Source organism: Erinaceus europaeus, chromosome 12, assembly GCF_950295315.1.
Source record: "Erinaceus europaeus chromosome 12, mEriEur2.1, whole genome shotgun sequence".
Lineage (NCBI taxonomy): Eukaryota > Metazoa > Chordata > Mammalia > Eulipotyphla > Erinaceidae > Erinaceus > Erinaceus europaeus.
The window spans coordinates 52,764,454-52,787,500 of record NC_080173.1 but is presented as its reverse complement, the minus strand read 5'-3'; the positions used below and the strand labels follow the sequence as shown (position 1 = coordinate 52,787,500).

Genomic DNA, 23,047 nt, shown 5'->3' with positions numbered 1-23,047 from the left:
ACATTGCTATGCAGTAGGGTGGAAAACAAAACACACTTGAATTTTTAAGATACATAAATATAAAAATTTTGGTGGTTGGCACTTTCTGGCTCAGGTTCAGATATCCCAAGGGTGAGGTTCATTGTGTCACTTCTGGCATCTGGCCACTTGAACAGAAGGTTTGATCATCCCTGATGCACATGGTTATCTTATCAAAGTCTCTCTTGTGCCATTCTACTTGGGGGGGGAAAGGTAGAAATACTACTTAACTGAATATTAAATTGGAAGCATTTTATTCACTTAGGTATTAGGGGTAAAGTTGGTAAATTATTCCTTATTTATCTGTTAATCTATAAGATTTTCATTTATTTTTTCCTCCAAATTTCCCTATTGCTTTAGTGTTTTCCAAGAATTTATAATCTGTTTTCCTCCCTTTTTAAAATTTATTTACTAATTATAATTTCATTTAGCCTTTTTGGTGATTCCTATTTTCTCTAAATTGTTCATCTTCACATAGGAGCTATGCATTTAATCACACAGAAACATTTAATGTTGCTTGAGTTAGTATACAAGCACAATTGATAATATAAAGTTTTAGAAATTGGGCCTTGTAATGTAAGATCTGCATATGACTCAGGTTTTACACTAAGGCCATTATATGAACTGAAAGATTAATGATTACATTGGAAGCTGATTAATAATTGTAGAAAATTAACAGTGCAAAACATGAAGAAACCGAGTTTTCGTTTGTTTTTGATTAATCTAATGCTTGACAGAATTAGAACAATAGTACCTCATTAATTCACAGGTCGTTTATTTGTATTTCCAACTTTTCCCAAACACAGCTGAGAACACAGTAAGTAAGCTGAAAGACCTTTAAGTGGAAATAGGGTCTCTTTTAAGCACTTATATACATTATTATTCTTGGGAAAGCCCCTGAGGTCCTCACAGGGGATCTCTCTCTCTCTCTCTCTCTCTCTCTCTTCCCTTTGCTGTGATTTCACCACTCCAGGCTGACTTCTTCAGATAGAAACAGATGGAGAATGGGAGGAACTGGCAGGCGGGTGGACAGTGGCACACATGGTTGAGCACATATAGGACTGTACAAGGACCCTGGCAAGTCCCCAATCCCCACCTGCAGTGGGGATGCTTCACAAGTGCTGAAACAGGTATGTAGGAGGCTATCTTTCTCCCTCCCCCTCTACCTCCCCTTTTCCTCTTTATTTTTCTCCGTCCTATAAAATGAAAAAGGGAGAGGGGGCTGGGTGGTCACACCTGGTTGAGCACACATGCTATAATGTGCAAGGACCCAGGTTCAAGCCCCTGGTTCCTACATACAGGGGGAAAGCTTCACAAGTGGTGAAGCAGAACTGCACGTGTCTCTCTGTCTATCTCCCTCTTCCTCTTGATTTCTGGCTGTCTATATCCAAAATAAATAAATAAAGATAATGTAAATTTTAAAAAGGAAGAAAGAAAGAAGAAATGGCTACCTGAAATGGTGGATTCTTTAAAAAGAGAGAGAAAGTAAAAAAACAAAACAAAACATCATAGCCCTAAAACTTCCTTCACTGTAGTGAGGCAGGATTTCAATCTGGATCATGCACATGGCAAAGCATCACATTATCCATTTGAGCTATTTTGCCGGCCCAGAATTCCTCTTACAGATTTCTTCCATTCTAATCATTGGTTTTTCTGTTCGCAGTGAGTAACACACCACATTACAAGAAGAGGTATTCTAAAGACAAATAATACTGAGATAAGACATAAGAACACAAACATTTATTTTATATATATATTTAATTAATTTATTTATTTATTTATTTATTTATTATTGGATAGAGACATTGAGAGGGAAGGGGGAGATAGAGAGGGAGAGAGACAGAGAGTCACCTGCAGCCCTGCTTCACCACTCATGAAGCTTTCCCCCTGCAGGTGAGGACCAGGGACTTGAACCTGGGTCCTTGTGCACTGTGATGTGAGCACTTAACCAGGTGCGCCACCACCTGGCCCCTATTTTTAATATTTTTTAAATTTTATTTAATTTATTGCTTAGGAAAGAGAGAAATTGAGAAGGAAGGGGGAGGAAGAGAGATAAAGAGACACCTGCAGACCTGCTTCACCCCTTGTAAAGCTTTCCCCCTGCAAATGGGGAGCGGGGGCTTGAACCAATGTCCTTGTATACTGTAATGTGTGTACTTAACCAGGTATGTCACCACGTGGCCTCAGCACACAAATATTTATATAGGAAAAAAAATCTATAAATAAAATGGAATTCATATAGGAACTAAAAAATCATAAAAGTGGGAACAGGTGTTAGCACACCCAGGTGGTGTTACCAAGTGCCAGGACCAAGGTTTGAGCCCCCACTTCCGACCTATAGGGGGTTGGGAGCTTCATGAGCAGTGAAACAGGGCTGTATGTGTCCTTATCTCTTCTATCTCCCTCGCTCTTCTCCATTTCTCTCTGACCTATCAAATAATAGAAAATTTAGGGGGTGGCTCACCTGGTTAAGTGCACATTATTACCATGCAAGGACCTAGGTTCAAGCCCCCACTCCCCCACCTGAAGGGAGGACACTTCACAAGCAGTGAAACAGGTATATTTCTCTCCATCTCTCTACCTTCCCCACCCCCTTCAATTTCTCTGTCTTATTCAATAAAATATAAATAAATGAATAAATAAATAAATAAAATTTTTAAATGGCCATTGGGAGCGGTGGGTTCTTAGTGTCTATACCGAGCCCCAATGATAACCCTGGTGAAAAAAAAAATATATATATAGCAGTCTTGACCATATTACACTGTAGAAAAATGACCCCAAATATCCCTAGCATCTTAAAAATTAAGACTTTTTAGCTAACATTTATGAAGTAGTGTGTATTTTACATCTGTGTTCTAAGCACTTTGCAAAATGCCATCATTTAAAATATCCTCATTTTATAGACAAAGAAAATGAGACCAGGGAAGTTACTTATCTAAGATGACATAGCTACTAAGTAGTAGTGCCCAGATGTATTTCTACACAGTCTGGTTCTAGAACCTCTGCTCATAACCACTGTGTTATCCTTACCTGGTTATCAAAAAACCGATTCATATTCCAGATATTTTGGTTTAAGCTATATAAATATACATGGTATATCCTAAATTACTTTCATTAAAATAATTGAAAAAGTTTAAAGTACTGTTGTAAGAGAGGTAATCCAAAGTAGAAAACTCTGTCCCCCATCATTCCAAGGAAATCATTACATCAGTACTATTAAATGGTTAGTTAGTAGATTTTCCTCTTTAAATTCCCAAAGAGAGATAGTCAGTGGTAGATGTAAGAATAGACTTGTTTATGAGTTAAAATTTGATTGCAGGATGGTAAAATGAAGTTTCAATATGAGAAGGTAATAAAGATGTTAAATTTTTGAGTAAACTTTTATCCTGTTTAACCATATTTTACTATTATAGAAAATAAAAATGTGATATATCACTTATTACCTACTTTAACAAACTCTTACTTAGAAATTACAAGATACTAGTAAGGTACTGAGCTAAACTGTAAGTGAATTATGCAGTGAGAAATCAGACTGTCTCTACCCTCATGGAGTTTGTCATCTTATTGGGAAAACACTGTCTTAGTAAGTTGTGAGGGGAACAAAAATACATAACCAGTGTCTTCATTTGCTGGTGGTATAATACAGCTAAGTCAGTCTTTTAGGGGAAAAGGCTGTTCTTGGATTATCTTTATAGTGATGGTTCTTCTAAACTTTTGGAATTTAATCTTTATTAGAAAATAAAGGCTAATTGATAAGACAATAATTCAGCTTTGTTCCCTTTTAACTTTAGCCAGAGCAGTTTCCTAAGCTTGCAATTAGAAAAGGACACATGGCCTAACCTTTTCACCCATAACCAGTGATGAGAGGCAGTAGCCCTGGTTCATGTTGTGCTTGGGTCATGCTTTTGTGAAAACTACAAAGAGATCCAGAAGAATATAGAAACCCAGCCAGGTGTACCACAGAACTAAGAAACCGGATTACAGGCTAACTCATGCATAAAAATAAGAGCATGTTCCTTCCTAATCACAATTCTTTCTCTTTTCCTTTGTAAATGCCCTCAACCTGAGAATGGCAAGTTAGAGCCTAGAGAGAGATATCCACCAACAAAGGTATAGCCCCACCATCAGGAGTGAAAAGTTGCTAACAAGTAATATTTAGATGTGTAAATATTAGGAGGCATAGTTTCTACCATACTAAAGGAAACAAATAGTATGAAATTCTGCATATAGTAGGTGTACAAAAGCCAGTCAGCTATGCTCAAGATCTGATGAATTTCATTGTCCTAAACATACAATGGATTTTATGTATCATAAATTTACTTCCATTAGTTGAATTAAGGACTCCTATGTACTTACACCCCCATTTCATAGGTAATGAAATACAGGGTGGGCTGGGGGAGATAGTATAATGAGTATACAAGAGGCTGTCATGCCTGAGGCTCTGAGGTTCTAAGTTCAATCCCTAGCACCACCATAAACCAGAGCTGAGCAGCGCTCTGGTCTCTCTCCCCCTCCCTGTATCTTTCTCTCTGCATCTCTTTCATTAAAATAAATAAAATATTAAAAAAAAAGAAATCGAGACTAAGGAAATTAAAGAAGTTGGTGTGGGGGGAGTGTGGATGGGAATTGGAATTCAAATAGATTCCAAACCTGCTGCTTTTCAGAGTCCTGATTAGTTTGGTCTTTGTCTTCTTAGGTACTCTCTCTTATTAAGGGTCTTTAACCTTATTTCCCATATAACTCTTTTCTACTAAAACAGTGTTCATTTTTAAAATAAATGTATTCAAAACTCAGCTATTTCCTATAAATACTACTTTAACTACTCCCTCCAAAATCATGCATGTACTACTTTTATTACATTATATAGGTATTTTATATTTTGTTTTATGATATCTATTTAAACCAGTGTTTTATTTAGAAACACTTTTCTGGGGAGTTGAGCAGGTTAAGCGCATGTGGTGCAAAGCACAAGGATTGGTATAAGGATCCCGGTCCGAGCCCCCAGCTTCCCATCTGTAGGAAAGGGAGTCGCTTCACAAGCGGTGAAGCAAGTCTACAGAGTCTATCTTTCTCTCACCCTCTCTGTCTTCCCCTCCTCTCTCCATTTCTCTCTGTCCTGTCCAACGACATCAGTAATAACTACAACAGTAAAACAACAAGGACAACAAAAGGAAATAAATAAATAAATATTTTTAAAAAGAAACATTTTTGTGAAGTTTTCCCTGGGTTTGGTTTGGTTTTAGTTTCTAGGGATTTTCAGCCTTTCTTTTCTTTTTTTTTTAATTTTCACTTCTAGTTTTATTACATTATAGTCTAAGAACATAATGTTAATTGTTTTGATTCTTTGAACTTAGTTGAGACTTCTTTTTTTTTCTTTTTTATTTAAGAAAGGATTAATTAACAAAACCATAGGGTAGGAGGGGTACAATTTCACACAATTCCCACCACCCAATCTCCATATCCCACCCCCTCCCCTGATAGCTTTCCCATTCTCTATCCCTCTGGGAGCATGGACCCAGGGTCCTTGTGGGTTGCAGAAGGTAGAAGGTCTGGCTTCTGTAATTGCTTCCCCCGCTGAACATGGGCGTTGACTGGTCGGTCCATACTCCCAGTCTGCCTCTCTCTTTCCCTAGTAGGGTGGGTCTCTGGGGAAGCTGAGCTCCAGGACACATTGGTGGGGTCTTCAGTCCAGGGAAGCCTGGCTGGCATCCTGATGACAACTGGATCCTGATGACTCAAAAGAGAGTTAACAAACGAAGCCAAACAAATTGTTGAGCAATCATGGACTCAAAGCTTGGAATAGTGGAGAGGAAGTGTTAGGGAGGTACTCACAGCAAACTCTAGTGTACTTCTGCTTTCAGGTAGATATTTTGTAGTAGTTTACGGATACGTGTGAACATATGCTCTCTCTCACAGAAACTGGTGTATATCTAGGTTTTGGGACTTTGTTAGAAAGTGAACCACCTGAGATGGAATTAGAGTATACTATGAAAGGAAAGGTCTCACCCGAGTAATGAAGCTGAAGGGTTGTCATTCCACACGTGAAGTCTCTGGACACAGTCTGAAGTGAAGCATGTTGAGGTGGCCATCATTGCATTGATTAGGTTGTGATCGGCAGATGCAATATTATTTGATATGGATTGGGAGAGGCATACGGGAAAGTGGGCCCTATCCAATGGTTCCAGGACTGGGGGAAGTAAAGGCTCTATAGTGGAGATGTGAGGTTCCTGTTGTCTTAGGGTTCAAAAAGACAATCAATAGTTAATGTTATCATCACATTATTTGGTAATTGGGTTACCTTTGAAAAGTCCTTTTGTTAGGGTTTGCTGTACAGTACCCAGTATCTTGTATATAGCTGTGCTATTAGTTGAGACTTCTTTTGTGACTTCTTACTGATCAGTTTATGCTTCTGTATATGTGTGTTTCTGAAATATTTATTGAATACTTTCTATTTTATACTTGTAAATATTTTTCTCCAAATCATTTAGTTTCTCTTTTATCCACTGAAGGGACTGTGTTAAAATATATTACTACAGTAGATTTATCCATTCTTCCATATTTTAGCTTACATTTTCATGGTTATATTATTAGCTACATAAAGAAAGCTCTAATAGGGTGGCAGCACACCAGATTAAGCATACATAGGAGGAAGTGCAAGGACTCCCTCAAGGATCCAAATTCCAGGCCCTGTTCCCCACCAGGGAACAGGGGGGTGGGGGGTGGGGTCTGCCTAGGGTCTGCCTCACAAGCGGTGAAGCAGGTATGCAGGTGTCTATCTCTCTCCAACAAAAATGGGGGGAAATAGCTGCCAAGAGCAATGGATTCTTTTTTTAAAAATTTCTCTATTGGGGAATTAATGTTTTACATTTGATAGTAAATACAATAGTTTGTACATGCATAACATTTCCCAGTTTTCCATATAACAATACAATCTCCGCTAGGTCCTCTGTCATCCCTTTTGGATCTGTATTAGGAGCAATGGATTCTTAGCACTGGCACCAGTGATAACCCTGGAAGCAAAAAATAAAATAAAATAAAATGCTTTAATAGCTTGAAAATACTTCCTCTTATTAAGCTGACATTGTATCCCTAGAACTTTCCCTTACTAAGCTAGTTTTGACATCTTGGTCTTTGTACTCTCAGCACCTTCAAAAACTTTATACTGAGTATAAAAATGTTTCTTCACAAGCCAGTTGGAGAGTTGTATGAGTTATGAGTTGTATATAAGACCTGATTATAGTTTCACAGAGTAAATAACTTCACTTCTTACATCATTTACTGAAATACGTGAATTATAGGCTTGGTCATTGGTACTGGGTTGAGAGAATTAATGACCCCAAAACAACAAGCCATTTGCTTTCTTCTCACCCATGAGGTCAGTCAAGCCTATTCCTTTCTTCATATATATAGTTACATAAACTATGTGAATGTATTCAGAGTTCTTAGTTACCTTTTATTGTATATTATGAAAATAACCTGATTCAAAATAGTCTCCTTCCAGTAGTAATATGTGAATAAGCACATGTTTACACACATACATCCAAACGACAATTTATCTCATTTTCTTTTTATCCTAGATGGTTGTGTTCATCTTTGTAGCTAACTGGCATATTTTCCATTAATAATAAAAGCTTGTTACTGAAGGCAACACTAATAAAGTTACTTTCAGAGTCATGTACTGTGGAAGAACACAAACCTTATTTTCATGTCTATATCTTGGGGCCAAAAAAATGAACTCTACCATAAGATACATACTTTCATGATCATAGTGATTTTCTGAAAAAGTTACTCTTGACTTCAGGTGAGTTCATCAGATTTCAAATCATTGTGAGAAATTAAGGACTCAGTGTCGAGTTAACTGTGGTAAGGGCAAGTAAGCTGTCATTCAGGTTCACAGTGGCCTCCTTCATGAAGATAAATGCCTTATTAGATCTAAGACTTCATGTCGTTTATATAGTCTGGTATAAATCACAAATGAAGATGACAAACTGGTTTTCAAGGTTGACAGTAATTTATATAACTTAAAACAAGTGATTACCAAGGATTATACATGTTTTGTGAAGAATAAGAAAACAATAATAATTATCTGTCTATGAACCGCCCATTTTTCATTCTTTAGCCCAGCATGTCGGGTTATTGGTGCATGTTTCAACTCTAGCCTTCTATTCAGTGCCCAGGAAAGCACTCTCACATGTTGACTGTCTGTATATTTTTCATAGTGCTTGCTTCACTAAAACTAACTCCTTGTAATTTTAACCCCTAGGGTTTTTTGTTTGTACATAAAATTATAGAATTTTAGAGTTGGATGAAACTTTGTAATCACCTACCCTGCTTTCCCAAAGTCCTGAGGAAACTAACTTCTAAAGATACATATTTTTATCTTATTTATTTATTTATTTTTTTTTTTAAAGTTATTTATAAAATGAAAACACTGACAAAAACCATAGGATAGAAGGGGTACAATTCTACACAATTCCCACCACCAGAACTCCGTATCCCATCCCCTCCCCCTGATAGCTTTCCTATTCTTTATCCTTTTGGGAGTATGGACCCTGGATCATTATGGGATGCAGAAGGTGGAAGGTCTGGCTTCTGTAATTGCTTCCCCACTGAACATGGACATTGGCAGGTCGATCCATACTCCCAGCCTGTTTCTCTAAGGAGACCTATTTTTAAAGTATCTGTGTTCCATTACTACTAGCAAGTGACAAAATGACTACCAAAACTTTGTACCAAAGTCCATCTTCCTGTGAGTGACTTACCCTGACATTAGCACGTACACTTTCTCACCTACATGATCCTAGTATGCTTTCCAGTACAGATCCAAACAGTTTTGAGGGTATCTGGACTTAAATGTTAAGCTATTTCCTACAAATTTCAATCAGGTTCTTCAAACACTTTTGTCTCTCATGCCTACATAAATCCTTAGTTTTTCTCAGGATGATTGGTAATAGTAAATTTTATAAATAATTTAAGAGGGTTCTACAAAGGCTGATAATTCCAATTATAAATAACATACAATAAGTCCCTGGATTGATATGACATAGAACTAATGAGTTATTTTTTGCCCTTCTCAACCATGTTATAGATTTTAATATACTGCCAGTGAGGAGTTAGTTATTGAATACCTATATTAAATGTCATTTTTTCAATCAAGAGTTTAGATGCTGTGTGGCTGACACAAAAGGAATAAGATGTGATTTCTCTCCTTAATGAATAAATAGTCTAGTTGAAGAGAGAAGATTAGATACCCTCACAATAAAGTACATGGTACATAATCAAGGGCTGGTTTGCAAAAATTAAATAGTAACCAGTGGTTGGATTGGCAGTAAGTTTAGAAGTATGTCAAAATATTTGGCCTGCTCTGTGGCCAGTGTTTTCAGAAGTCTTTTATAAACTGGAAATATGAAGGAAAATCCATAGTATGAAAGGTCAAAAACATATTGAACTTCCACTATAGTAAGTAGTAGAAGAACAGAAATTATTTTAAAGTACAAATAGTTTATTTTTAAGTAAATGATTTGGCAAACTAAAAGCTTGTGAGATTAAGTTTTCACATAATGTCTCAACATTCTTTCTTTACAAATTCTAAACCACTCAAGTTCTAGAGTGAATGTGAAAGTTCTATTATCTGATTAATGAAGATGTGCATGTAGATAAAATAATATATAATGTCTTAGTTGCTAGTGTAATATATTAATTTGCTTGCCTATAAATCAGAGGTGGAGTGGGGTTGTATCTATACATGCTCTTATTATAAAATGCTTAATAACCTAATATTATATTCTATAACTGCATTATAATTAAGCATAATATCTTCTTTATAGGGAACACTGAATAACCTGAGGATTACCTACTTTAGCAAGAGTAATCATGCCTAAAGTTCCAGAGTTATTAATTCTCTGGTATGATTTTATCCATCACATGCCCTTTTCAAGCTCCAAAGCTATTTACCATTTTACCTATAATATTCACTTAACTGTGAAAGAATTTTGTGTAAGCATAAAATTCTTCATGTAGTCATAGATATGGTTAATTTATATGAATATAAATTTATATTTACACTTAATGTATGTTTTTTTTCTCAACTCTTCATTTTTTTTTTTTTACTTACCATAAATTCTCTTGTACTATAATGGAACTCTGACTTTTCAAGTAAAAAAGTAAATATTTACATAAGCTTTTGAAACAATGCTGAAGCACCTATTAATCTAGGATATTATAATCTATTAGATTAAGATGGATGAATTTGCAAACATTATTAACTTTATGCCCTAGACTGCCTTTCTGACTTTGAGTGACAGCTCTTGTAAATGTTGATTCCTCAGTAACTTAAACCTAATACTACAGTAGAGTGGGAAAGAAAGATTGTAATGAGTGGTTCCTCTGCTTTGTAAAATTGGGATATGCAGGGTGGCTGTTTCTTTAAGTAAGTTTTTGCTTATAAAAGCTTCTATCCAATTTTCAGACCAATTTCTATTAACTGTTAAAATATAGTCTATATGGCATAGTGTGTTTTTATGAAATACTCAAAAAGTAGATGATGTTGCTATGGCTAATTTGTAACTATATTATTTTATAATAATAGTCCAGATTTATTTCAATTAACAAAACATCGAGTTAACTAGAACCAGAAGCTCTTTCCTCTCTACATATGATCATTATCATCACTGAAAGACATTTATGAATGCCCAAGAATATAGTTGGGTCTAGAGGGTGTCACAGCTTAGGGGGAAAAATGCTTGAGTTATATAATCTAGTCCTTCTAATGAGTTCACATTATTCCTGCTAATATCTCATTTAATTAATTATCAAATATGGAGATAATGCTTTGTATCCTTCCTTTGCAGAGTACCTTTCCCGCCCAACTATTATTACTAATTTATTCTTCATGTCTAACCTAAACTTTTCCTCCCTTGTTTCAGGCCGTTGCTCTTTTCTGTACCATCTTCTGAGACTGAGTAATTCCCCTAATTCATTTATATTGTTACCTTTAGAAGGTATTTGAAGACTGAGCATTTATCCCTAGAGTCTTCACTTTTCTAAATTACATAAATTTCAGTCCTCTTCATCCTTACCTCACTGTGCCCCTGTCATACTCTCCAATCCTTGGGTATTTTATCACACTGCTTGATATTTTCCATTCCAGGGGGATCACCTAACCAGGAGAGCTGCCTTTGTGGGAGGGATAAATACTAAAGCATAGTCTTAGATAAATGACTAGAAAATACCTAAGTGTTTATTTGATGTCGGTGTTGGTGATCATCTGGAGAGCACGCCAGTGTAGTGCTTGCTTTGGCATATGTAGGGATATATGTGTATTTTAATGCTTTAATGTATTATGGCCTGTTGTAATTGAATGTCTATAAAGCAGCAGTTAAGAGGGTTTTATAGACCTTAGAAGAGATCAGAATTCTCTAGCCCCCTCTTGTGGTAAAAGACAATACTACTTTAAGGCTTTTCAGAATTTTGTTGTTTTGTCTTAGTGGGGAAAAAAAAAAAAGGCTAAGTTCTTAACATGTGAGCATGGAGAATGAATTAAGTATCTTTAGAATTATCTGAAAAAATAATTATCGATACATAAGTATACACACAGTAATATTGGAGAAGTTATTCTATTAACTCCTAAAAACTAAGTCATGACTTTCTTACAACCATCATTTCAATATATTCTTATTATTACACAACTGAGGATGACAAAATAAAGTAATAATCTTGAGGGATTTAGATTCTAAGATGTGTTAATAAAATATCAATAATAAATATTAATGATAAGTAATAATTATACTTATTAGTAATAAATATTAGTTGTAAATCAAATTTACAGGTAAGTTATTTATAATTATAAATGAGTTAAGTTAGCTTTTCTAGCAAATTTTGACAGGTATCTAACATCTCTTGTAGTAATAATTTTTACCAGTTTTGTAATCTATTAGTGTTTTTCTATAGTAAATGCATTTCATATATTTATAAAGATCTAGAAAGTAGTTAACAGCTAAATGGGAGGCAGAACTTGTATGCAAATGAATTAACATATATTAACTATGAAAGCATTTCTGTAGGTGGCACAAATAAAGCTTATTTTTTCTAGAAAACCATGTAAAGCAATACTTCTATCAGAGCACTTAATCTATAGACAAAAACAAGTGCTAAGTTGCTATTAATATGCCATACATGAAAAAAAATCCCATACATGACAGTATATGTGAAGAGATTAAAATTAAACATTATCCCTAAGTAGTTTTTTTCTTTTTAAATTACTAAAAATCTTGAGTAGTAACTAAGGTAAAATGGCTTTATGTTTAAGTCACGTTCTAATGAAGTAAGGGGTCCTGTTAAAACAATTCTGAAAACTAGAAATAAATTTGAGATTATATTTTTAATATTAAATACCATGGGCTTTAAAATTTTTTTAATATTTATTTACCCCTTTGTTTCCCTTGTTGTTTTTCATTGTTGTTGTAGTTATTATTGTTGTTATTGATGTCATTGTTGTTAAATAGGACAGAGAGAAATGGAAAGAGGAGGGGAAGACAGAGAGGGGAAGAGAAAGATAGACACCGGCAGACCTGCTTCACTGCCTGTGAAGTGACTCCCTGCAGGTGGGGAGCCAAGCGCTCAAACCGGGATCCTTATGCTGGTCCTTGCGCTTGCAGGGTTTTTTATATTTTTTTAATATTATACTAACTGAGGAAATGCAAGAAGAGAATTGCATAGAATGGCAGGAAAAATAAAAAGGAGCCAGTCACAGGTGAAATAATTTAGAATATTATAATGATATCAATATTAAGTAGAAAGCTAGTAGTTGAACTGACTCTTTTTTTCTCTCCTACTTGAAGTGATGATAACTGTCATTTTTAATAAGTGAATTAATCATCTTTATATACTTCTCCCTTAAGATGTGGGAATAAAATTTTAATCTTATCTACTTTCTAATTTTTAGTATTGAAGTTAAATTTTAGTATTCATTACTGTCAGCATCTGAAGACAGTATTTAGCAAATCTAAACATGAAAACATAATAACAAAGCATTTAGGAATCTTTATAAGAATAGTATGTTTGGCAATTTAAAAAACCAATAATTTGACATAACACTTTTAAGATTTATTTGTACCCAGGTTCAGTGGTATGTACACCCCCATTTCCTAATCTATGTAAAGTTTCTTAGACAGTTGCTGGCCTGAACTTTTCATGGAATAGACTGAACTGTGGATTGTCTTTAAAATTGTGTAGTATTCTTATGTGAGGAGCAAAGTACAAAACAGTCCTTAGGTCTATCTACGTAATTTACTACCACATATATTTCAGTAGTTTAGTCATCAAAAAATTCTAACTTCTCTTAAATGTACTTTTTCTGATTATTGATTTTAAATTATGTATACATATTTTCACATATCTTTCTGGAATATATTCTTCTTAGAGATCTGTCTTTACTTGTCTAATGGAAAAGATATATTTTCAAGTAACTATTGATTAATCCAACTTTACGCATCTGTCTAAGAGTTTGTATTCTTTTTCTGCATTAAAGTCAGGGAAATTAGAATGACCAGTTTCTTGAGTGATTGCAGTTAAAAACATTATAATGTCCCCACCTGCAGGGGAGTCGCTTCACAGGCAGTGAAGCAGATCTGCAGGTGTCTGTCTTTCTCTCCCCCTCTGTCTTCCCCTCCTCTCTCCATTTCTTTCTGTCCTATCTAACAATGACATCAATAACAACAACAACAACAATAAAACAACAAGGGCAACAAAGGGAATCAATCAATCAATAAGCATTATAATGTAGAAATTGTAGAAGTGTGACTTGCTATAATTATTAAATGGTATGGGGTTGTGTTGGGGTGTCACAGTCATTGTGGAAATGTCGAAGAGATTTCCTTGGGGAACTACAGCTCAGTTATTTTCAAGTATTTTAATATAAATAATTATTTCCTGTATTATATTATTGAAGCCAAATGGAATGTTATTTCTTCCTCTCTGTATGTAAATACCTTCATCTGTAAAGCAAGTATGCTTTGAATCTTCCTGAAGAACTCCAGGATAATTCAAGGAGTTCTCCATATACTCACTCAAAAATAAAGAATTTATTTGAATTTAATATTTTCTTAAAGTGTTTCCCCTTAATTTAGAATTAATTAAAACCACCTTGTCCTTTAGATTGACGCACATTAAAAAAAAGTGCCAAGCAGGGAAAACTTCTTATTGCTTCTTTGACTTGTTTAAATCTTGCTTTTGCAAAAAACTCCTTACTGTTTCTATACTAGTTCCATAGATAAAGGATCAAATTCTACTTAACTCTGGATATATTCGTCTTTTTAAAAAGTTGACTTTTATTTGGAATTGAGAATATATATATGTATATGTATATATATTCAATGTATATATTGATACCCAAATGGAAAAACATTTCTCAGTATATAAAAAAATCCCAGGTTTATCTAATTGAGAATGAGAAATACATGCATAAATAATGGATTTGCATAGTGGGTGCAAAGAAATTTAACAGAGATGTTAGGAAAGTCGATAGTAAATCAAGTTTAGTAGGAAAACTAGGTTGCTCCACTAAACAAATCTAGCAAAAAAAAAAAGTGCTGATTTATGAAGGCACATTAGCTTATAATCTCTTAGGGTGTTCACATTTTATATCTAATGATGGCCTTTAGCATTTTTGTTGTTGCTTATAGTCTTTGTGTTGATTGGATTTTAAGAAATTTATTAAATGGAAGTTGTTGGAATTCCATAACTTGTGAATTGATAAATTCAACAGTTGCATCAGTAATTGTGGCACATTTTACAGTTCACTTATGATTGTTATAGTGTGGCAAACTAAGTATTCATACAGTTACCATATGAACTTTGCAAAGATTCTGGTCTGCAGAAGCCAGGTGAAGGGGGAGGGGAGAAATGAATTCTGTCTGATTTGGCTATAATGCTTTTTAAATTCTGACCCAACTTATCTCTCATAATAATTCAAGCATATTCTGTTTTTCAGTCCAAGTAATGTAAAAATGTGTTGGGTATGATTTTCAATATCTGGCAAAGGTGTAAAATTAAGAAAAGATTTCTATGAAACTTTTGCACATTCTGCTAAATAAATTATTGAAATTCCAATAAAGAATTTCTTAAAAACCTGAAAAACAATATGGCTTTTATTTTTCTCTCAATCCCTTCAGTCTTCATAAATGTCTCTATAAGAGGGTTAGAAAAGAATATATTCTATAATATTTACTCCATCAGGAGGATGTGTTAAATGTGGCATCTCAGTGTGAGACATTGACTAAAGTGGACTGGCAGGTTTACCGGCCTGGCAGATAAACAGCAAGTTTGCAGTTAATCTGTGTGGTAAGAACTTTTTAATTCAGAAACTTTTACTAGCCTTTTAAAATGAAATGTGTGCATCATTTTTTAAAATGATAAAGCAGGTATTTTATCTTGTCTGAAATAGTTTCTGAATTATATTTTAATCAGCTTGTTATATGAAACTTCCTGAATTTCTAAGATGCTAACTTAAATTAATATGTCCAGAGAGCATGTACAAAAATGATAAAAATAAGCCTATTCAGCAAAAAAAGAAATCAAATTTTATGTCAAGAACCAGAAAACTTTATTCAGAGAAATTTATACTGTTCTTTTATAAGTGTTATCAGTAACTTAAAACTACAGCAAAATCTGGTGAATGGTAAAAATTATATTTTCACTTGAGAAATTTTTATTAAGCAAATTTTAAAATATTCATACTTTAAAAAACAACTGAAATGGTAAGTGGCTTTTAAATATGTATTACAGGGTATATTTCTGCTTATGGTCAGTAAGAACAATGATTTATTAAAATCATAATATGAAAAGACTCTAACTATTTATTTGGGGGGAAGGTGAGTTGAAAGCAACATCTTGTATATAAGCTTACTATTAAAGTTATAATTTATTGAGAATTAAGTTTTGAAGATGATGCCTGTCCCTTCAAATAGCCACATGCTAAACAGATAAAAATGGGTATTTTATAAACTAGTCCTTCTTTGCTTTTGCATAAAAATCAGTGTTTAACCCAGCCAGGCTTTTTAAAAAGACTTGTTTGGTTGAATATTTTTAAACTTTTTTATTTAATGATGTAAGAGCAGAGGTTAAAAAGAGATCTATGTCTCTAATTGATTTCTGACCACAGTTGAAAAATAGCTATGTGTCTGTATACTTTTCCAAATTAAACTTAATTTTAAAAAAAATCCTCAGCACCATAGTACCATAGTAATAAAAACTGTTCCTTAACTCACTGGGACCCTATGTTCTACTCCACAATTTCAGAAGAAACAACTAAGACAGTGGCATCATTCTTCACCTAGATAATGCTTTCTCTGCAGCTAATAGCTCCTTGTTCATCAAGGAAACAAATGTGCACAGAGGTGACGTGCTCTTCACCCACTGCTCTTTGTTCTATGGTCCCTCAGACTGATTATATCAGCCCTGCTCTGACAAATATCCCCCCAAACTTTAACACTATGTTAAACTGAGTTATGAGGTTTTAAGGTTACACTCCTCTGGCTGAAGGTTGATTGTTTCTGAGAGATAAAGGAATCGTGCTCAATGATAACAGAATCCTTGCCATGGGATAATCTTGGTTATTGGACTCATAGTTCTTTGTATTTGGCTACTTGGCCACTTTCTCTGTCTCCCTCTCTTCCCCCCTCCCTCTCCCTCTCCCTCTCCCTCTCCCTCTCACTCTCTCCCTCTCCCTCTCCTTCTCTCCCTCTCTCCCTCTCCCTCTCTCCCTCTCCCACTCCTTCTCCCTCTCTCCCTCTCCCTCTCCCTCTCTCCCTCTCCCTCTCCTTCTTTCCCTCTCCCTCTCTCCCTCTCCCTCTCTCCCTCTTCCTCTCCTTCTCTCCCTCTCCCTCTCTCCCTCTCCCTCTCTCCCTCTCCCACTCCTTCTCCCTCTCTTCCCCCCCTCCCTCTCCCTCTCCCTCTCTCCCTCTCCCTCTCTCCCTCTCCCACTCCTTCTCCCTCTCTCCCTTTCCCACTCCTTCTCCCTCTCCTCCCTCTCTCCTTCTCCCTCTCTCCCTCTCCCACTCCTTCTCCCTCTCTCCTTCTCCCTCTCCCTCTCTCCCTCTCCCATTCCTTCTCCCTCTCTCCCTCTCCCACTCCTTCTCCCTCTCTCCCTCTCCCTCTCTCCCTCTCCCACTCCCTCTCCCTCTCTCCCACTGCTTCTCCCTCTCTCCCTCTCCCACTCCTTCTTCCTCTCTCCCTCTCCCTCTTCCTCTCTCCCTCTCCCTTTCCATCTCTCCCTCTCCCACTTCTTCTCCCTCTCTCCCTCTCCCCTCCCTCTCCCCCTCCCTCTCCCCTTCCTCTCCCTCTCCCCTCCCTCTCCCTCTTCCCCCCCTTCCTCTCTCTCTATCTCTCTGTCTCTCCCCCCGAGAATGACTGAATACTAATGGTAATTTACCTCTTTCCGTTTCCTTTCCCAAAGGTATTTTAGAAAGACCCACAAACATCCTAGGAGATAAAAACAAGAGAATTTAAAAAAAAAAAAAGAGCTCCTTGAAAGGTGCTGTCACTTAAAGTGCACTAACTACTAATTGCAAAAGTGACTTGGTTCTTCTTTACCCATCTCCTGTCAATGAATGGATCTAATAGTCCGAAGATACAGAATACTTAACTTTTCTCTCAGCTTTTCAGCCGTGTGTGTGTGTGTGTGTGTGTGTGTGTGTGTGTGAGAGAGAGAGAGAGAGAGAGAGAGAGAGAGAGAGAGAGAGAGAAATTGTGATATCAGGGGGGATAAATTGTGATTTTTGGATTATGCTCTGAAGATAGAAATTCCAGACTTGCTGTCCAGGCAAATTTTTAAGCTACAGCCCTTGTCAGTGACAATTCTTTAGCCCAGTCTTTTCAGTTCCAATCCCACAGGCCTCTCTATAGATGTGTTTAGAGTAGTAAAAACTGCTAAGTAAAAGTCTATCAGGTGAATTTTGATTCACTCAGATTTTACCTATACCATATAAATTAAAGAATGCTACTATTAGTAGAATTGACAATGCCATAGAGAAAAACTATTTTAGCTGCATTTTAGGAATACTGGAGAAAGCCCTATTTAGCAAGAAGTGTATATACAACATATAACACCATCCTACAAAAGATTTACTAGCCTGACCTTCATTACCAACAATAGCAATCCCTTACTTAACACCTAACTATGCTGAATACATGACATTCTACCAGTTAAGTTAATAGTGCCTGCTTTCTATAATAAATTTATTGAAAGCCTTCAATGTGCCAGACATAGTGTTTTATGTACAATATCTCTAATCACCGTTACCACTGTGCTATGTAGGTATTACTATTCCTGCATTATAGATGAAGAAACTGAGTAGCAGAGAGATTAATTTTCCAATTATCTCCTGCTAATAAAGTGGTAGAGGCATGGGAGTCGGGCTGTAGCACAGCGGGTTAAGCGCAGGTGGCGCAAAGCACAAGGACCGGCATAAGGATCCCGGTTCGAGCCCCGGCTCCCCACCTGCAGGGGAGTCGCTTCACAGGCGGTGAAGCAGGTCTGCAGGTGTCTATCTTTCTCTCCTCCTCTCTGTCTTCCCCTCCTCTCTCCATTTCTCTCTGTACTATCCAACAATGACAACAACAATAATAACTACAACAATAAAACAACAAGGGCAACAAAAGGGAATAAATAAAATAAATATTTAAAAAAAAAAAAAAGTGGTAGAGGCATGATTTGAACAAGTTTCCATATATTCAAAGTCCAGAGGCTTTTGGGTTTGCCACACTGCCTCACAGGAAAGAGAATATCATTTCTTTTTTTAAAAATTTATTTATAAAATAAAAAATATTGACGAGACCATAGGATAAGAGGGATACAGTTCTGAGAATAACATTTCTATTGCACCTCCAGATACTTGTGTATGGTGCTTAAAGGTAAAAACAGAAAAGCATTAGTTGAAACACCTACTCGGTTAGGCGTTGTGCTAAGCAATTTCTTGTAGTTATACTTTAAATACAATTGTCAAATGTTAAAGGGGATCTAATTTCAAAATTCATATTTCTCCCACTATACTATACTGATTGTCTTCAAATTTGTATGTTCTAGTACAACACTATTCAGTAGAACTTTCAATAGTGATAGGAATAGCTCCATTTGATATAGTAGAATAAGCTGTTTGCACTGATATTTATAGTTACCAAGCATGGTAAAAATGTGACTAGCAAAACTGTGAAATTATTTTTTAAAATTTTTTTGTAGGGAAGTCGATGGGTTACAGTACCATTGTTGGCACCTGGATACAATTCCCTATCTCATCATGATAGGTGTCAGCAAACACCCTCAGTCCCAGCTTGGGTCCCTTTCCATCATTTTGTTCCAGGACCTGAAAGACCCATTGTCCCCCTACCCCTCTCCCTATCTTCCTTCCCCAGAGTCCTTTGCTTTGGTGCAATACACCTAACCGGTTCAAGTTTTATTCTGCTTCCTCTTTTTGTTCTTCTTTCTTAAGTGCTGTCCATGAGTAAGATCATCCCATATTTACCCTTTTCTTTCTGGATTATCTCATTTAATATGATTTTTTCAAGTTCCATCCAATAACAAATGTTGGGGAGGTTGTGGGGGGTAAAATTTTCCTATACTGCTGGTAGCAATGTAAACTGGTCCAACTTTTGTGGAGAGCAGTCTGGAAAACTCTCAAAAGGCTAGAAATGGGGGCCAGGTGGTGGCATACCTGGTTAAGCGCACACATTACAGTGCACAAGCCCCTAGTCCCCACCTGCAGGGGGAAAGCTTCACGAGTGGTGAAGCAGGGCTGCAGGTGTCTCTCTGTCTCTCTCTGGCCCCCCCCCCTATTTCTCTCTGTCACTATCCAGTAAATAAATAAAATGAAAATAAAATAAAATAAAAAAATTTTAAAAGGCTAGAAATGGACCTATTTTATGACTCAGTGGTTCCCCTCCTGGGGATACATCCTAAGGAATTAAACACACCATCCAAAGAGATCTGTGGATACCTATGTTCATAGAAGCATAATTTGTAATAGCTCAGACTTAGAAGCAACCCAAGTGTCCAACAACAGATGAGTGGCTGAGAAAGCTATGATTAATATACACAGTATAATGTGACTCAGCTATTAAAAATGATGAAGAGGGGGAAAAAGTAGAAAAATGATGGAGAAATTATTTTTTAAGCACAGCTTATTTCTTGTTGTTGTCACCAGGACTTCACATCTTTTCAGATAGAGCAAGAGCACATCTAAAATGTACATGTAAATTGGCTACATGCAGCATGTAGCTATAATATTGGAGAGTACAACTCTAGAAAAATGACTATTACTTTTTTTTTTTTATGGTCACCAGGGTTATCGCTGGGGTCTGGTGCATGCAAAATAAACCCACTGCTCCTGGCAGCTATCTTTCCTTCTTTCTTTTTTTTATTATTATTTTTTAATTTGATAAGATGGATAGAAATTGAGAAGGGAATGGGAGACAGGCATGGAGAAACTAACAGACCTGTCTCACTGCTTGTGACCTTGCCCCCTGTAGATGGGAAGCAAGGGCTCGAACTAGGTCCTCACTCATGGTAATGTATGTACTTAACCAGGTGTGTGACCTCTGGACCTCCCAAAATGACTACTTCTTAACTAACTAGATCTATCTGGAAATAATACTTTAAAAACTTCTTTAAAAGATGAACAGGAGGGAGTTGGGTGGTAGCGCAGTGGGTTAAGCGCATGTGGCACAAAGCGCAAGGACTGGCGTAATGATCCTGGATCAAGCCCCCGGCTCCCCACCTGCAGGGGAGTCACTTCACAGGTGGTGAAGCAGGTCTGTAGGTGTCTTTCTTTCTCTCCCGCCTCTGTCTTCCCCTCCTCTTTCCATTTCTCTCTGTCCTATCCAACAACGACAGCAATAACAACAATAACTACAACAATAAAACAAGGGCAACAAAAAGGGAATAAACAAATATTTTAAGAAAGAAAGAAAGAAAGAAAGAAAGAAAGAAAGAAAGAAAGAAAGAAAGAAAAATAGGATGGAAATTGAGTGGCCAAGGGAGAAAGGAAAGGAACTCTTTCACTCACAGGGTATGGCTGAAGAGAAGGTCAGAAGTGTAAGATAGGAAAACAGGCAGGAGGGCACTTGAGTAAATTTATGTGAGAAGCCTAGCAAAAACAGGATGTTGAGTGGAAGAAGGGAAGTGAGATGGTAAAGTGCTTTGAAGACGAGCATTAGAATCTATACTTAATGGATTTGCACAAATTGAAAGGTAAATAAAAATCAGCCTTTTTTTTTTTTTTAGTACTCACCACTGTAAATTATTACTGGACACTTTGATGTGTGAGTTTGGAGTAAGTTGTTTAAACAGTACTGTGGTGTTTGTCTGTGGTAGTAGTTTACAATGCTTCCTCACTAAAGACCTCACATGGCTCCTGAGTAAATGCTGTAAGCAAGAGTTGTGAGCTCCTGGAATGGGTCTGGGAGTGGGCCTGGGGCTATAATTTATTCCTTCACAAGTATTCTATAAGTTAGATATATCAGCTTCTTGTTTTGTATTACTGTCATGTTTCACCTTCCTTAGGAAATGAATTTTCTAAGACATTAGAGGGGTTTTTTTTTTATCATTTTATTGGGGGTTTAATGGTTTACAGTGCAGTTTCTCATCTCACAGTAATGGATATTTTCGACACTCTCACCCCCCACCCCGTCGACTTAGGTTCTTTTCCACCATACTGCACCTATTTTTTTATTATAAAAATATTTAAGCCCCTACTTTTTTTGCCTCCAGGGTTATTGCTGGTGCCTGCATTACAAATCCACTGCTCCTGGTGGCCATTTTTGTTGTTGTTGCTGTTGTTGTTGGATAGGACAGAGAGAAATTGAGAGAGGAGGAGAAGATAGAGAGGGGGAAAGAAAGACAGACACCTACAGACCTGCTTCACTGCTTGTGAAGCAACCCCGTGCAGGTGGGAAACCGAGGGCTTGAACCAGGATCCTTGCACTGGTCTCTGTGTTTTGTACAATGTGCAAAGCCTCTACTATTGAGTGATGCAGTCACTAATGGTTTAATTGTACTGCACTATATAGTTTAAATGTTTTATTTGAACACATCATCCCATTTAACCATAATAACAATTTCATGAATTAGGTGGTGTTATCTTTGTCGGGTGGGTGAGGAAATTGGGCTCAACATTTGTCTGAGATATGTGTCACACATATAACAAAAATAGAAACCAGACAATTGCAAAGTCTAAGTTCTCTGACTACATGCTTCTCACCATTGCCTCTAAGCCTTCACCTCTCTCCACAATGATAAGGAGAGATATCCCAGTGAATTATAGTTCTTTCATGTGTGGGTTTCCATTTTTCAAATTAAGAGACAGAGATACAAAATCCCTTGCATGAGTCATCCAGTCTTTGACAATTTGTAGGGGAAGCATGACAGAAGAACATGTCCAACTGCCCTGTGAGTGTGCAACTAACAAAATGGAGGCATTAGAATACTTTGTCAATTAAACACTCTAAATATTTCAACAGATAAATGGTAAAGGGACAAAAGGCAACATGTAACAGAAATTATTACAAGCGTCTGCTTTAAAAAAAAAAATACTGGCAAGATTTTTAAAACAATAGGAAAAAATAAGGTGTACATATAGGACTAAAGAGCTAGCTCACTGCGTAGGGTGTCTGCATTGCCATGGATACAACCCAGGTTTGAGCCCCAGCAGCTCATGGAAGGAAACCTCAGTGCTATGGTGTCTGTCTCCCTTCTCTTTTTTCCTGTTGCTCTATCTGAATGAAAAAGTGGTTCAGAGCAATGAAATCATGCATGTGTGAGACCCCAGTTATACCAGAAAATAAAAAGCCCTCTCTTTAAAAAAGAATGCAAATATTTTGGAATCATTTGGAAAATAAATGTTTAAACAGCTTGAGAGCTGATAGATAGATAGACAGATAGAAGAGAATGTCACTTAGCTCCAGTATATGTCATTCCACAAAGTGGAATCTCATATATGTAAGTCCTATGCTTTATTGTCTAGCTCTCCCCAATTTTAAA

At 36.5% G+C, this 23,047-nt stretch overlaps 1 protein-coding gene across 1 annotated transcript in view; it reads left to right on the top strand.

The window, feature by feature from the left end:
- The window catches only part of SKAP1 (src kinase associated phosphoprotein 1), a 373,562-nt gene that overhangs the window by 96,114 nt on the left and 254,401 nt on the right, over positions 1-23,047 (top strand). The window lies entirely within an intron of this gene.